Genomic DNA, 16278 nt, shown 5'->3' on the forward strand with positions numbered 1-16278 from the left:
GAGCACTAGGGTTGTTTGTAAAGAAGAAAGACAGATCAATATGTATGTGCATTCATTATAGGGAGTTAAACAAGGTTACATTTATAAACATGTACCATTTTCCAAGAATAGACGATCCCTTTGATTAATTTCAATGGAAAGTAGTACTTCAAAGATAGACTTAAGGTCGGGGTATCATCAATTAAGGATTAAGGAAGAGCATATTCGAAAGACGACATTCCATACGAGGTATGGGACTATGAATTTTTGGTAAGGTCCTTTGGACTAACCAATGCCCTGGCAACATTCATGGGTCTTATGAACAGGGTATTTAAGGATTATTTTGATAAGTTTGTGATAGTGTTCATAGATGACATCCTGATCTACTCGCGGACTGAAGAGGAACATGAAGAGCATCTACGATTGACACTACAAAGGTTACGCGAAGTTCAAAAAGTGTGAATTTTGGCATTTAGAAATGGTATTTTTAGGAGACCTTGTAATCAAGGATGACATCAACGTAGACCTAGTAAAAATTGATGCAGTAAAGGACTGGCCAAACCCAAAGAATGCTATGGAGGTGAGGAGTTTTCTTGGACTGGCAGGGTGTTAGATGAAGTTTTTGGAAGGATTTTTGAAAATTGCCACTCCATTGATAAAGTTGACTAGAAATAACATAAAGTTTGGTTGGACAAAGAAATTTGAACGAAGCTTCCAAGAGCTGAAGGAAAAGATCATCACAGCACTTGTGATAAGTCTATCGACGGACAATGAGAAGTTTGTAGTATATTTTCATGCATCAAAACAAGGGCTTGGTTGTGTGGTTATGCAATCCAGAAAAGTAATTGCTTATGCGTCAAGGCAGGTGAAGGAGTATGAGAAGCGCTACCTGATGCATGATCTAGAGTTAGCGGAAGTAGTATTTACACAACGATAAGAGCTTAAAGTACTTCTTTTCCCAAGAAGAGTTGAATATGACACAACGAAGGTGGTTAGAATTGGTAAAATATTACGACAGTGAGATATTGTACCATCCTGGAAAGGCAAATTTTGTAACTGATGCCTTAAGCCATAGGAATCAATGGCAAGTAGTTGAAATTCCCTACTACCCTAGAGTCATTAACATGTAATTTTCAAATGTGCCATTAACTCGCTAAATGAGGTTTTTGACAAAAATGTGTGATTAACTAAGGTGAAGACTCTTTTACGTAAGCATTCAATATAAAAGTTTGGGCATTCATTTAAGTCGTAAAAGTGTTACATTGGAATCCCCAAAACATTATTTAAACGTAATTAAAATTCAAAGGTTATTACATAGTTGACCTAGGTGACAAACTCGGTCATTCATACAGTTTTCCTCAAAACTAACCCAGTCATGGCAGCCAAGTAGGCCAAACATGTATGCGCCGCTCCATGCCCTCCAACTCATGCTTGGTCGGCCTTTCCCTTGCACTTACTTGCAACATAGATCACCCGTGAGCCAAGGCCCAACAAGAAAACTCCACAAACATAGCATATGCTAATTTATCTCAGTAAACGCATAACTTAAACAGTTATAGCAGAGAATTCACATAGTGGCCTAAGTCGATCAAGGTGAGTTACCACACACCAGGTTCACGATCTTCACCGAGCGGGTGAGTACAACACCCTAGATGTCCATGCCATGGTGGCCTGCATTCAGCATGCTTATTGTCATTCCACCTACATTCAGCATGCTTATTTCCATTCCCGACCTTCGCTTATCCTGACCTTCACCGACCCCAACCTTTGCCGAACTTAGCCTTCGCAGATCAGTCATAACACATGAACATGGCATAATGATTGTAGCATTCATACATAATACTAACACAAATAATTGGGCCATACCTTGCTCTACGACACAAACAGTTTTCTTACCTTTGGTCCGAGTGCAAGCAGTAAGGCAAGAAAGCACAACTTTCGAGAATGATCCTCTCCCAAGCCCTAGAGTAACCTAGTCACAACCCATAAATAACATTTTCATTACTATTTAATTCCATAATTGAAACCCGGGACCAATCTTGTACTCTCGGGACCTTCAATTCCCCCACACAGGGTGGTGAAATCGTCCCCTGAGCCCCTCGGCCTATGCCCTAAAAATACAAAATTAAGGCCCCTTAAAATGGCCTTGCACCGCGGCATAGCCATACAGGCGCAGCGGTACCCAGCCAGGGCCCCCTGCTCTAGATCATCCCAGCACCGTAGCTCAGAAGAACAACGCCGCGACGCTCTTACGCGGACCCAGAAAAACTAGGTTTTTCCACCATTTTTCTCTGAGCCAAAACTCCCAAATCTCATCCTAAACTTGGACCAATGTCCTAAATGAGTCTAAAACCGTAAACAACACATCAGAAGTAGTATAAACACCTTAAAAACCAAACCCAATCTCTAACCCCGAATCAAAACCCAGCCCTTGGTCTAAAACTCTGCTGAAACTTAAACTACTGTAATAATCATCACAAAACAGAGCATAACCATACCTTAATTGTGTGATTCAAGCTTTGAGTTGCTCCTAACCAAATCACCAACTTCCAGCATCAATTTCCAAGCCTTTCTTCCCAAATGTTCAACAAAACCCCAAGGCTTCAAGAGATAGAGAGAGAAACAAGAGAGAGAGAGAGAGGGTGAGGTGCTGCTGAGAGTTTCCTTTGGTTTCCTAAGTGATCTAAGAGGTTCCCAACTAACTATGTCACTCCTTTGGCCTAAAAAATTCCAAAATTCTCCTAGATAAATCCCTAGCCCTTTAATGCCACTAAGGGAAAACTCGTCATTTGCCTCATTCCCGCTAATTCCTTGAGTATTCTTATATATCCCCAATTAATCCTAGCATAGCAAAATAACCGCTAAATAGCTACCCGTCACCCGGTAAATCCCGAACACGCACTAACTCCCCAAAATACCCCTAGGCTCACCCTGAGCTGGGTATTTGACCCTGTTGTGACTATTCCGCTAATTCGCTCACTAGGATCGCCCCAGATCACACATATTAAATATGCCCACATAATAATGTGGTCTCAGACATAACACACACATAATTATGTTTATGCCCCTAACGGGCCAAAATTACAAGTATGCCACTTGTTAACCAGAACATACCCACATACATATTTAATACACCTAAACATGAATATCTAGTCATATCTAACCCAAGAAATCAAACAATGATCCACATATATCATGATTAATCACGTAATAATACAATTAAATCATTTATTGCCCTCCCGACACACTAATCAAGGCACTAAGCCTTATTAGCAAATTTGAGACGTTACAGTAGTGGCGATAAGAAATGTCTCTGCTAAGCTGATGGAGGACATAGAGTGAGTAGGCATTGAGTTGATTATGGGTGGACTAGCTAATTTAAGTCTACACTCGACTCTGTTAGAGCGAATTAAAGAAGGACAAGGTAAAGACCCGCAAATACTAAAGTATAGACAAGGAATTCAAGATGGGAGGTATGAATAACACATTTGCTTGTCTACTGATTTAAAGATTAAAAAGAAGATTTTTGATAAAGCACATACTACTCCCTATCAATTACATCCAGGGACTACAAAAATGTACCAAGACCTAAGAATGTTATATTGGTGGCCCGGGATGAAGAAAGACGTGGTGGAGTATGTGGATAAGTGCATTACGTGTCAGCAAGTGAAAGCAAAATACCAGAGACCATCAAGGTTGCTGAAACCATTAAACATTCAAGAATGGTAATAGCAGGAAATTTCCATGGATTTTTTGGTGGGATTGCCTAAGATGACAAAGCAACATGATTCAGTTTGCGTGATGATATATAGGTTCATGAAGTCAACACATTTCATACCCATTATAATAGTGTGTGGATGTCAAAATTCCACATCAAGTAAAGCACCCAAGAGAAGTCCCAAGTGATAGGAAAAGCTTCAAGGATCAAACACGCACCTTCCTGGAGCTTGGGGGCGAGCACAAGCCTCCCTAGATCTTGGGGGCGAGCTCAAGCCTCCTTAGAGCTTGGGGGGTGATCTCAAGCCTCCCTATGGTTGGGGGCGAGCTCAAACCTCCATGTAGTTTATTGTTTACTAAACAACTAATGTGAGCATGGAGAAATGGTAAGAGAAGCCAAACAAGATTCCAATGCCCAAGAGTTTCTTTAAAGAGATGGAGGAGACACAAGGACCAAGCTCACACCCCCCTAGGACCCCAGGGGCAAGCTCAGAGGGAAATCTCACCTAGGGGTGACCTGGGGGGCGATCTCAGCAGAGGGACGAGCTCAGCCCCCTCCCCCCGAAGCCCAAGCATAGGTTTAACCACTCCCCGGACTGTGTGCAAGAGTCCCTAGAAGCTAAGGAGATGATTTGGTGGGCCTCAACAAACTTGGAATACCAACTTAAGGCCATCGCCAAGCTTGAAAGGAAATAATCTAAGAGAGTCCCTATAGCCTGGAGGCAAAGTACCTCCTCGACCTCGAGCTATAAAAGTATTGCACTCAAGCTCTCAAGGACTTATTAAGGCATGGGTAAAAAGGATGTATGAAAAAGGCCCAAGTCGTATGAAGTACGAACTAGACACGACCATTAGAGGAGTAGTGGTCGTACAAAGTACTAAGTGGAGGCACACCACCTCCCACGCCTCTAACAGATGTCAGGCCGACAGACCTGGAGCACGACACCACTAATGCCTGCTCCATGATCCTCTGAGGTGCCCTGTCATACCACCACCTCTTTGTCCCATTGGACCGTTTTTGCACTAAGAGCCATTAGAACTACCCTATAAATAGGACCTTCCTTCATCTAAGAAAGAGGTCTGGAAAATGATGCATTATAACAAGAAATTCTTGAGTGATATGAATATTCTCTCCTTTTTCACTTTGCAACTTGATTCTAAGTTCAAATAGCCATCCTAAGTTGTTCTAATTTCTTCACAGCTCTTCATTTACTTTTAAGATCACAAGTTTTCCATTCTAACTTGGTTGACAAGTTCTTACTGTCAACATAGTGTATTCAATGGAATAGTCTTCGGAATTCTATGTTCAAGAAATTAAGCAACTTCATTGACTATCGAAATTGATGGTTTCGAATAGGGATACGAAATTTACATGCAAATTTTGGGAAGGATTATAGAGGGCGATGGGCATTAAATTGAAGTTTAGCATGGCATTTCACCCTCAGACTAATGGGCAAATAGAGAGGACAATTCCGATTTCGGATGACATGCTTCGGGCATGTGTATTGGATTTTGGTGGGTCATGGAGCAAATACCTTCTGTTGATTGAGTTCTCATACAACAATAGTTTTCAGTCAACTATTGGAGTAGCATTGTATGAGATGTTATACGGGAAAAAGTGTAGATCATCAATACATTGTGAGGAAATGGGTGAAAGCAAGTATTTTTGCCCAGAGGTGGTTCAAGAAGAAAACGAAGCTATGGTAAAGATTAGAGCCCAAATGATTGCTTCTCAAGACCTAAAACAGAGGTATGATGACCATAAAAGTAAGTACATGCGTTTGAAGTCAAAGATTATGTATTTCTCCGTGTTTTACCAAAGAAGAGAGTTAGGAGGTTTTGCAAGAAAGGAAAATTAAGTCCCAGATACGTCAGATCGTTTGAGATTTTAGAAAGAATTGGACAAGTCGAATATTGATTATCCATGCCCCCAACACTCTCGGGAGTGCACAATGTCTTTCATGCATCAATGCTACAGAAGTATGTCTCAGACCCGTCTCACATTCTTAGCTATGAGACGTTGGAGCTTCAAGAAAATCTTTTTGTGGAAAAGGTGTTACAAAATAAGATGATCAGATCAGTCAAAATTTTGTGGAAGAACAGTTATGTTGAAGAAGCTACGTGGGAGTTCGAATAAGATATGCATGAGCAATAATAAGAATTGTTTAGGTGAATATCCAGGATGAAATTTCTTTTAAGTGGGATAGTTGTAATATCTGCTTCCTTTAGTGAGGGCTATTATGGTAATTTTTCTTGGGTCCAAAGAATCTTTGTAAATTTTGTGTTTATGTAATATGTTGTATGATATGCATGCTTGCTATGTATGATATATGATATGAATTTGTTTGTTTGATCACACAAGTGTTCCGACAACTGTTAGAGGCTAAAAGGATATAATAATTAAGGTATGGGGGTCAAAAGTTTTATGGTAGAAATTGCAATTTATGAAAGTTAATATTATGAGCTTAAGAAAAATTTCTAAATAGGGCATAAGTGAATACATAAGGAAGTTTAGATGAGGGATAGGATGGTAATTGTGCATTTAATGATTATTAAGAATTAATAAAATACAAGAAATAAAAATTAGGTTTACACAATTTTCAGCCATGTCTTTTCACGAATTAGGTTATCAAATCAAAAGGCACTTCACACATTATTGATCTAGTAATTTTGGGGCCTAAGGAATTGGAGGAGGACCTTGGTGGTGGACTAGACGTATTAGAAGTGGATATTAAAGATAGGAATTGGGATTGGTGACTGAAATAATAATATGTAAGTTCTTTAAACCATGTTTTTGATTTTTTATGGTAGAGTTAGGATTTGATGATTAAAAGGGTTGATAATTGTGTTATTAATCAATGAATGTTTATTAGATGTCTATGGTTGATTTTATTTATTTATAAGTGTTAGAAGCATGTTAGGTTACTTGAATTGGTGATTTGGGTCGAAACTTTATGATTTATGGTTGGAAGTTGGGGTTAAGGATAAGAAGCAATAATCTGTAAGTTATTTAAACCATGTTATTGATGTTTTATAATAGATTTAGGTTTTGATGATGAAAAGGGTTAATGATTGTGCTATTAATCAATGGATGTTTTTTAGATGTCTATGGTTTATTTTACTTGTTTGATAAGTGTTAGAAACATGTTAGGTAACTTGAATTGGTGATTTGGGTCGAAACTTTATGATTTGGGGTTGGAATTGGGGTTAAAATCGCACTTGCTTCCATAAATCTTGAAGAGCACGACCACACCCATGCCCTGGTGCGACCACACTGCTCGCCTGGATTGTAGTATCTCTTTGTGGGCGCGATCATGCCCATGCAGTTGCGCGAATGCGCCGATTTCCCAGAAATGGGAATTTTGGGATTTTATTCAGTTTTTTATTATGATTTGGTGCCTTTGGTTAGGGGTTATGTGTAATAGGAATTTAGGACTTTCTTAAGGATATATTGAGTAAGAATCAACCTTAGGAGGGACGTGGGTGTATTCTTATTATGGTTTTGGATTGGTATGAATTAAAGCATTTGATGTTATATTTTATGTCTAGGTTTGCTAAGGATACTTGAAGGGACGCATTAGTGTGTGAGGATCTTTGTTGCTATCGAGGTAAGAAGAGTGGATACCTGCACACAGGGTGTATGCTCGACATACTCGTACTGTAGAATTTGTTTGACTATGTTCTATGTATGATGATGTTGATGCTATATTTATGTATGACATGCTTGCTTTACATGCTTCTGTTAACAAATGCATGTCTATGCTATGAAAATTGCATGCTTATGGTGTTTGATAATTGTATGCTTACGTTGTTCTGTGCTTCGTTGAACAACTAGCCATTTATTTTGGTTTACATTATTTTTATTGATGTTTGTGTTTATGATTATTTAATTTTGTTATCCTGAGTATAATATTATTAACATATGCTACCTAGTTAAGATTATGGGGTTGTGTCCTGCACAACTCTTCTTGATGGGCTTTGGCACATGGGTGCTCAGTGTTGCAAGTAAAGGCAAAGAGGTGATTACATCGTAATGAGTTTGAGAGCTTTGGCGAAGGGCGTACATGTCAACGACTTAACGACTTTTAGTGGTTGGGCCTATTTGGAATTTTTATTGTTTAGTTTTAAATATGTGTTTTATTTAATTTTATAAGTTTGAATTTGCTTTTTAAGTTTAATGTTGAGGAAAGATGTTTATTTTTATTTAACTTTAATTATGAGACTCCAAAGTTTCTTTTCTTTTTGAAAGGATTGCCATTTATGTTCGAATTTCTTTTAATGAATGAAGTTTGAGTCAAACGATTTAAGTCTTGTTTTAAATTTTATTTTAGTTTACTTATTTAATGGGTTAGTCATCACTTTAAAGGTAAGCATTCTCCATTTAGTATTTGGTATTCTCTTCATCTATGTTGAACGTTAAGAGATGTGATATTGGTGCTTAGGGTTTTCAAATACTTTAACGAATGAGGATTCATTAGGGTTCCAACCACCACAATGAAAGGTAACTATTTGTGGTTTTGTTGTTCTTAGATCTATGCTAGACTATAAGTAATATTTTGAGGAAGGTTTCTAATCTTGATCTAGGGTTTTTTGGGTTTTGCTTTAAGGGTTGACTTTAATTATTTTGACGAGTATTGTAAAACAACATTTGATTATGCCAAAGATTTATTTTAAGTTAAAGGCTTATTAATTGTTTAAGAGTATTTTTTAATATTTCTAGCAAAGTTTCAAGTTTTACATGATTGATTGAGAATTTTAATGTTGTTAAGAAATTCTCCTAGTAATTTTTTATGCGACCGTTTGAATTTTCTTGTTTACTAGTATTTTTGGAAAGTAACTTTGAATGCAAGTTTTGAGAATTTAATGTTATCAAGAATGATGATATTCAAGTAGTTGAGAATTTTAAGTTGTGAGTTAGTTCTTGAGAAATAGTTATATTCAATGTTTGAATGTTCCGAGGTAAATTTATTTTTGAAATGAGAAAATATTTTCAGTCATTTTGTGCATGATTGCTATATGTGAATGTTTATTCTTTTGTATGGATAGTAGTAGCATGAAAATTCTTAGAGCGATTAGTATGATGATTGACCCAGTGAAGCTTGAGGTATTATCTCAAATGATTTAAGACACCACGATTACGAAATAGAAGTCCCCTCAAGGGAAAATGGAAGTGGAACGAATGGTTGATTTCATCAACACTGTAAGTGATCAAATTCAGAAGATGTTATGGCTTGGAGGCTTACGAACAACATTGAAGAATTACTAACAATTGAGGACAGTATTGCATGTGTCATGGGTGCAAAATAAATTTGATCAAGTTTGGTACGACAGTAAGAAATATCTCAAAGACATGTTAGTTTGGAATTTCATCATTGGATGTGCGGAGGAGCTGGGTAGATGGAGACTCTATCCAAAGATTCTCGTGCATCTCTTAGCAAGAGTCTACTCATGATAATAACAAAAAGTACAGAGTGGTGGAGGTTTATTATTTCTAGGATGAGCATTATGACCTCGAACGTTTTTGGAATTTGTTTAAGGACGCTTATGAAGAGAAGAATGGAGACAACCAAAAAGCAACCGTAAAAAAACAAAAGGTGAAATATGGAAAGAAGAACAATCAAGTGATGACTCACAGAGGTGAGGAATGCAACTTCCAGAATGCAAGCGCAGACACTAGGGGTGAAATTAAAAACCGCAAAATCATAACCGACCATTTAAAAACCAAAAATACGGCGCCACATCATCACCAAAATCGTTGTAAAAAAAGTTCATGGTCGATTTCAGTTTTGAATTATATAATTCGGTTATAAACGAAACAACCATTTTCATTTATTGTTATAATATCTATTAATATTATATATATACTTCATATATCATATATATTATAATATATATGCATGCCATATATTAATTTAATGAAGTAAAAGTCATTTTCTTTTTAACTTTTTCACTTACACATAACCCGTCACTATAACAAAATAGGCATTTAAGGGCTACATGGGGGAGACATTGTAGACATTTAATGTCTCCTCCTAGGGGAGACGTTGTTGCAGGAGCCATCTAAAATTGCCCTATGATGACTCCCATGGGGAGACTTTGTAGACATTCAACGTCTCCCCATGGGAGACGTCATAGGTACCTACAACGTCTCCCATGGGGAGACTTTGTAGACATTCAATAATTCATATAACGAGTCATCGTTGGTTTTTGTATTTTTTAAAAAAAAATAATTAAATAATTATTTTCAGTATATTAATTAATAGAATTAAATATATTAATTTTTTTTAAATAGAATTAAATATATTATTTAAAAAAAATAGAATTAAATATATTAATTTAAAAATCTAAATTATATGCAAATTTAAATTGTGAATTTTCATTAATAAAACTGAAATGTGCATATAATATATTTTTGCTAGCTAAATATACAAAATGTAATATTTGTTGTTAAACATACAAAATTAACAAATATTACACTAGCTAACTAGACATACAGTAAGAAATAAAAAGTAAAAAAAAAATCTAATATGTGGGACGATGACTTTGAATTATTGGTAGCATATGGTTCACCCAATGTTGTCGCATTTCATTAATCGGTGCTGGTGTATATGACGTAGTGTTTAGCTACAAAAAAATACAAAGTAAAATATATTAGTTAATTATTATTTCATTATATATACTTTAATAATCAATAAATTGTTAACTTTGTATAAATTTATATACATACATCTTTCTTCAAGTAACGTCCAGGTCGTGGATGTTCAATGTAATCCTTCAACATCCGCATCACATAATATCCAAATGTCACATTGTCTGGCTGATGTGGACACTAATATTTAAATAAAAATACTTAATATAAAGAATATTAATAAAATTCAACTATAGATTTTTAAAATAATTGAAGTTGTAATTACTTACTTTAGGTTGCACAATTTCTACATTATTTGGAATCTCGAGATGTTTTGGTAGATTGGTCAGATAAAGGTTGACCAGCTTTTTATATTCCACAGATAACATATTCGTTGACATCTATTTTTTATCCATATCATCTCCTATGTCTATGAAAAATTAAAAAAAAAAAAACTAAATAAGCATACGAAAAAATTGGGCAGCATTTCTCCTATATTAGTAACCTAACCATCTGTCAATCTAATCAAATCCAATCGAATAAGCACAACACAATACAAATATAGTAATAGAATAATAAAATACATAATTCTAGATAAAATCGAGCAGCATTTCCCCTATAATAGTGATCTAACCATCTGTGAACAACAAGTCAAACAATTCAAACAATACACAATAAGTTTCTTCCTTATAGCTCCACAACACACAAACAAATTTTCCAGAACCTACTTCACTAAAACACACAGTTCTGAACCTTCTGTTATCACCAAAACACACAATTTTAATCTCAGAACCTACTGCACTATGGATGAATTTTTAAGATGTTTAAACCTCCCTAACAAAAGTTTAATAATACTAAAACAAGAAAGAAGATAATGTATGTACCACTGACAATTAATAGTCATTGCTAGCAAATTTACTTCACTTAGCAAAGAGCGCACTTTGCTATTAAATTCACAACCTACAAAACTAAATTAATTAATAAATAAAATATTACTAAAAAACTTCACTAAATAATTAGATTAACAATAACTTATTATTGAAATTTTAGAAACTTAAAAACCTCAAATGTGTACTTGAAATCGAAAATTTGAGGCAAAAATCTCATAAAAATCTCTGTTAAAATCACAACTTAAAAATTTAAATTAATTAATTAATAAAATATTACTAAATCAATAAAATAACATAACTATATATAAATAACCTACTTAAATTTTAATAAAGATTACAAATATATATAATTTTCTAATTAAATAATAATATAAATTAAAAAATTTATAAATATTATAAACTTGAATTACTATTTTGTATGTAAAATTAAAATTAAATTATTTTTCTTATTTTAGACAATTATTAAATACATTTTAGCAAAATATATTTACACATATATACCTAACAAATATTAAAAATTAATTAAAAAATGTATAATTTTCGGATTAAATAGTAATAAAAATTTTAAAATAGTTAAATAATTATTTATCATCTTAAAATATAACAATATAGTATCTCAAATATATATATAAATTATTTTTCATACTTTAAACTAATATTTCTAACAAAACCCACAAATCATATAAAAAAAATGCACAAATTTTTTTTTTCTACCATTCTAACTATAATACATTGTTTAATTTTGAAATCCTACCTCAAATATGCTTTAAATCCACTTTGTTGAGCCAAAAATCACCCAAAACCGCAACTCATAAACCCTAAAATCCCAATATCAATTCCTTAATAACTAGAGACAATAAGCATGAAAATTATCCTAACTATTATACAACACATATAAATAATAAAAACTTACCTCAAATGAGATTTTATAGCCTAAAATCGGCCAAAATCGTAAAAAAAATGGCCCTAAAATTGCCTAGAAAATCGCCCTTCTCTGCCTCTGGTTCGTGCGCTCGGGGAAGAAGAAAGAAAGCCTGAATATATATTAGGCCAAACATTTAAAGTCTCCCAGGGGAGACGTTAGATGTCTGGCACGTCTTCCCAAGGGAGACGTCAGATGCTCTTACATGTATGATATTTTATAAATAAATAATTTTATATTCATATTTTTAAATTAACGTCTCTCACCACTTTTAATGACTTACCTTGTTAGTCATCAACAAGAACTTTTAATGACTTACACCATTAGACTTTAAATATCCCTGAATACTTTTAATAACTTACACCATTGGTGTAAGTCATCATAGAGAGTCATTAAAAGTGAAAATTGTTGTAGTGCGTGCTTTCTGCTTTGTTTTGTTTCTCACTTTCTCTCACCAATTTAAATTAAAAAAAGAAGTAAATGAGTTCGATTAAGTCTTCACTTTTTCTCTCAATCTAGGTCTAATGAAAAGATAAGGCTCTGATTGGTAATGAATTTGAATATAATTTTATCAACTTGAAAACTTAAAGTACATGGGGCCCACAAAAATCTCTCATTGGTAGGTTATTTTTGGAAACAAAACCCAAATCAAGATTTTAATTTTGTGTTGTAAGATAGAAAACAAGGATTTCAAGTTTTCTTCGTTTTTTGAAATTTTCTTACAAAATCTTAAAATCAATATCCTAATTTTCACTTTTTCTCTCCTCTCCTCCTCTCCACCAATCACAGATTCAGTTTTTTAAAACTCAAAAACAATTTACTGACATTAAACCAATCACATTTTCATAAACATATTTTTAGTCACTAAATTCAGATTTTCATTTAAGAATCTCAGTTTTTAAAAATATAGTTTTCTAATCTCGAACCAATCAGACCCTAAGAAACCACAGTCAGCCTAAAACACTTCTCTTTGACTCTCTCCTCCAGACTCTCACTCTCTGCTTCTCTTCTTAGTTTTTAGTGAGACAATGTTTCTCATTCTCTCACAGCCAGCAATGATGCCTTCTCTTCTCTTAAGGAAGATCGACGATTCGACAGTTCGACGAAAAGCTTTTTTTGTGTAAACTTTTTTTTTTTCATTTCTTTCAAATCTCTGTCCTTTCTCTCCATATTTACTCACTTCTCATCTCATAGGCCATAACTTTGGACTTGCTTTATACATTTCCCTCTCATCTCTCAGTCTATCAGCTCACCGGATTTGAACTCGTGAGTGGACTTGCTGCTCCTTTTGGTTCACTGGTATGTCTAGTATTTTTTTTTAAGTATATAGCAGCTGATGTAATACATATATATGATTTTGTTATGTGCTAGTTATTAGTTAGCTTATAAACATATAAACATTTGCTATATGTTGTTGTGTTAGTGTTTTTTTGTTGTTGTTGGAAGTGTTACTCAGTTAGTTAGTATATATATTATTTTGTAAATATTAATTAGTTCATATATATATATTAGTTAGTTTATAAATATATATATAAATTTGTTACATGTTGTCCTATTAGTTTTGTGTTAGTATTTTTTTTTTTTGCTGGAAGTGTTGCTGCGTTAGTTAGTTTATATATATTGTTTTGTTAAATATTAATTAGTTCATATATATTTATATATTATGTATTGATTTCTTTAACGTTTCATTTTTATTAAAAAAAAAATTGGTTTAGCGCTTCACGTGATCCCGTGGTTGTAAGGCAATACATGGATGAAGTGCAAACTTTCCAAGACTCGAGTGAAGTTGTGATAGGTAATATATAATTATAAATTTACAATAGAATGTTCTTATTTTATTTTTAATTCATTTATTTGTTCTTTAGTATTTTCTTCTTGTGATTTTTGTAGAGGATGTTTCTACTATTACATCGGAGTCTCTAGTAGAAGCAACAACCTAGATTATGAATGATATTCATTCAATGTTGTTTTTAATCAATAATAGACTCCGACATTGAACTCTATTAGTTTACTTTGTATTTTGGACTATTTTTCTGTGAATTTTAGAATGTTTGGAGTTTCTATGTTTTAAGTTGTATTATGGACATTATTAAGGATTTTAGCCTTGATGATATAATTGTGTATTTTATTAGTTATCTTAATTAGTTTATTATTATGAATTCATCTTAACATTAAATAGAGAACCTAAAAAAATATTGCAAATGGAATAGATTAGAAATTGTTAAAAATAAATTTTACACACAAATTTTGAAAAAAAAAAAATACATTTTTTTATTTTGGCCCATTTGATTAAGTCCAAATCACCAAAAAACCGCCAAAACGGACCATAATCAACTGCCTCTATTATGGTTGGTTATATACTTTCAGGCGGTCGGTTACAGTTTTCTCAAATTTCACATCAAAATTGACTAGTTGGTTTTACAGTCAGTGAATACCGACCATAACCGACCAAATTTCACCACTAGCAGACACCTCAGCGAACTACAAAATAGATGTTTGGCTACATATACAATAAGAAGAGTACATGTGATGAAAAACAGTCCACAATAAAAGGAGGACAAAGAACAAATGCAAGAATTGAATGAAGAAGAGGTCGAGGAAGGTGAAATAACAAATTAAGGTCAGCATTCTACCCAGAGCACTCTTAAATGCAAAAGTTGATTTTGAAGTACGCAAGTCGCTAGATAGTCATACCTTGTGAGGTATTTAAAGAGATTTTCGCCACAATATTACCTTCTAGGGGTAATGTTGTGAACTAGGTACATGCACGTGTTGCTATGAAAGACTGAAGATTCTCTAAAGACATGATCAAGATAGACATGGAGGGATGCAGCACAACCACTAGCACATGTTGGACAGTAAAGCGAGGCTGTACCGTCAACATGAAATGACGACGATCAACAAGACATGAAGGACAAAGGGAGTGTACACTAAAGGAAGGGAAAACAAGAAAGATTCTCCGATGTAGCAAATTAAGATCCAAGGAACAACTGGCAACAAACTTATCATATATTCAACACCTAAGACCTTAAGACGATTACCTACGAAAGCGAATTTAAGAAAAGATGGAAATGCTTCTTTAACAATCGAAAACAATTCGAGAACTACTAAGATAGGTCTGAAACAACCAATAATGACAAAGTAGTAATATCCTTTGGATAAACAACAAAGTGTGAAAAGGATACAAGGAGTGTATCACAAAGACTAAAGGAGCACCAGCTTCAAGGAAAGTGAAGAATGGAAGTAGTGATTGAAGAATGTAATTTGGAATAGTACAGTATCCAAGGATGGAGTAACGATCGATCTGACAAAAGTTAGAACAATGAGGGAGCATCGGAAGCTAAAGCAATGCAAGAAGGATCATAAATTCTTTAGAGTGTCAAACTAAGATGCAACTGAGGAAATAGATACTACACTAAGATAAGACAAATGTGGGAGCTATAGGCCATAAGTAGGGCACAGTCAGATAAACTTGCTCTCACTCAGAGCAACAGAAGTGCTACTACAACGGAAGGATTACAAAGACGAGAATTAAGTGGTAACTAAGAAGTTGGTTAAACCTTATGCTACAATCAGCAATAATGGAACAAAGAGAAAGAAAAGTAAGACAAAAATGATACGCAACTTAAACAAGAAGGTGTTATCATAGAGTAAAAGGAAGAAGCGGTCATCCTCTAAGAACAAGTTCGTCGCAGTAAAAAGATTAAGTTGGACAGTATGAACTTAAGGATAAACGTGATGTAAGAGAACAAGGTGAAATTTTAGCACCGGTATATCCTAAAGCAGAAGAGCATTATAAGAAAAGTGATACAAGTATGAGAATGTTAATGAGAAATAAGATCATGAGTATTGAGTTTGTTATGAAGAGATATGTGTTTGACGAGAAAGGGAAGATAAGCCATAGTGTGTTAGATTACATGAGATCTTGAACAAGTTTGACACATGAAGACACATAAAGCATCTCATAACTTTAGTTGAGAATGTATTTATCATAACCACCCTATGCGTTGGGTTATAAAATGTTGGCATTAAAGACATGACCCAAGTTATGATGATCCACTATAGATCTTAGAGAAAGGAATCAAGGGTTTGTGACCCAAGATGGATTCCACCAATTAAGGTCCTATAGAGAAACTGCCCAG

The sequence above is a fragment of the Humulus lupulus genome, chromosome 4 (assembly GCF_963169125.1).
Source record: "Humulus lupulus chromosome 4, drHumLupu1.1, whole genome shotgun sequence".
Classification (NCBI taxonomy): domain Eukaryota; kingdom Viridiplantae; phylum Streptophyta; class Magnoliopsida; order Rosales; family Cannabaceae; genus Humulus; species Humulus lupulus.